The sequence below is a fragment of the Sceloporus undulatus genome, chromosome 10 (genome assembly GCF_019175285.1).
Source record: "Sceloporus undulatus isolate JIND9_A2432 ecotype Alabama chromosome 10, SceUnd_v1.1, whole genome shotgun sequence".
NCBI lineage: Eukaryota > Metazoa > Chordata > Lepidosauria > Squamata > Phrynosomatidae > Sceloporus > Sceloporus undulatus.
Genome location: NC_056531.1, coordinates 16,042,349 through 16,043,875, shown reverse-complemented (window position 1 = coordinate 16,043,875; position 1,527 = coordinate 16,042,349). Strand labels below are relative to the sequence as shown.

Sequence of the window (1,527 nt, the reverse complement as noted above, 5' to 3'; positions counted from 1 at the left end):
GTTTAAATGCTGCATGCGTCATAAGAGTCCAGAAGCCACGCCAAAGCCATGCTCCAGTACTAAGGACTAGAGCGCAGCTTTGGCGCAGCTTCCAGCCTCTTAAAACGCGAGTGTCATTTAAACAGCATACCTCCAAAGAGACCCGAAGCAGCTTTATTTTGGCCTGTCTGTTCAGGCCCTAATCCACCATAAGACAAACTGTTAGCCTTACCTGGGCAATGTAGGCACGGTACAGGAAAATGTCCCTCTCTACTTCTTTTTCAGGGCTGGATGGCTAAAGAGACAAAGAAGGGGAAGAAACGTTACCATTGGTGCAAAAATAAAACAAAAATATGAAAACCTGAAATAGCAAAATACAAAGTCACTCATGGATTTCGTTACTTGCAAGCTGAACATGGCCTAAAATATGGAAGCGTGGAATATCTTACTGGAACTGTATCTTCCTGAATTGTAATCTGGAATTGAAACATCACAACATTACTGAGGAAGACGATTTAAGTTGAAACGGCCTCAAAACTCCAGAGGCAGCCATCTGCTACCTAGTGACAGTATTAATGCTACTTGCACCAAGGCTACTGGTGCTTCTACTACCCCTTATATACTACTACCTTGCTTACCAACAGTTTGGAAATACCATTGCAGTGTAACCTTCGCAAGACGACTTACCTTGGTTCTCTGGGACACTGCCAGGATTGCCAGGCCTTTTTATTGAATTGGAATTACTGGGATATTCACCCCACATTTATGAAGTCACTGGAGTAAACAGAAGAACTTGTCATCGCAGCACCTTATATCCTTGCAAGGTGTGTGGAGGCTGAAAGCAATATTCAGTTTCTATTCTATACAATCAGCATCTAGTTTCCCTGAACGTAATGAGAAAAAGACCCAAAAGGTGAACTTGGCCTCAGTGAGAAGAATGCTGAAGAACGGTTTTTCATGATGGGGTAAAAAGGACAGAGCGACGTCTTTGAAGGATGCCTGATGGTGCCTGGTTCTGCTTTAAGTCATAATAAATAAGTGATCAGTGCCTGGGAGAAGGTTGAACCAAAGGCTTACAGAAACATCATAGAATCAAAGAGTTGGAAGATACCTCAAGGGCCCTGATCCAGGGGGTTCTTCTGCCATGCAGGAACTCTCGGTCAAAGCATCCCCATTGACAGATGGCCATCCAGCCTCTGCTTAAAGACCTCAAAGGAAGAAGAGTCCACCATAATCTCCGAGGAAGGAGTTTGTTCCACTGTCGAACAGCCCTTACTCTCAAGGAGTTCCTGCTAATGTTGAGCTGGAGTCTCTTTTCCTGTAGCTTGCATCCATTGCTCCATTGTGTCTTATTCTCTGGAGCAGCAGAAAACAAGCTTGCTCCCTCCTCAATATGACCTCCCTTCAGATATTTAAACAGGGCTCTCATATCACCTCTTAGCCTTCTCTTCTCCAGGCTAAACATCCCCAGCTCCCTGAGTCTCTCTTCATAGGGCTTCATGGTTTCCAGACCCTTCACCATTTTAGTTGCCCTCCTTTGGACACATT

General features: G+C 44.6%; 1 protein-coding gene across 1 annotated transcript in view; it reads right to left on the bottom strand.

The window, feature by feature from the left end:
- COPE (COPI coat complex subunit epsilon) overlaps window positions 1-1,527 on the bottom strand; it is a 23,867-nt gene that overhangs the window by 15,437 nt on the left and 6,903 nt on the right.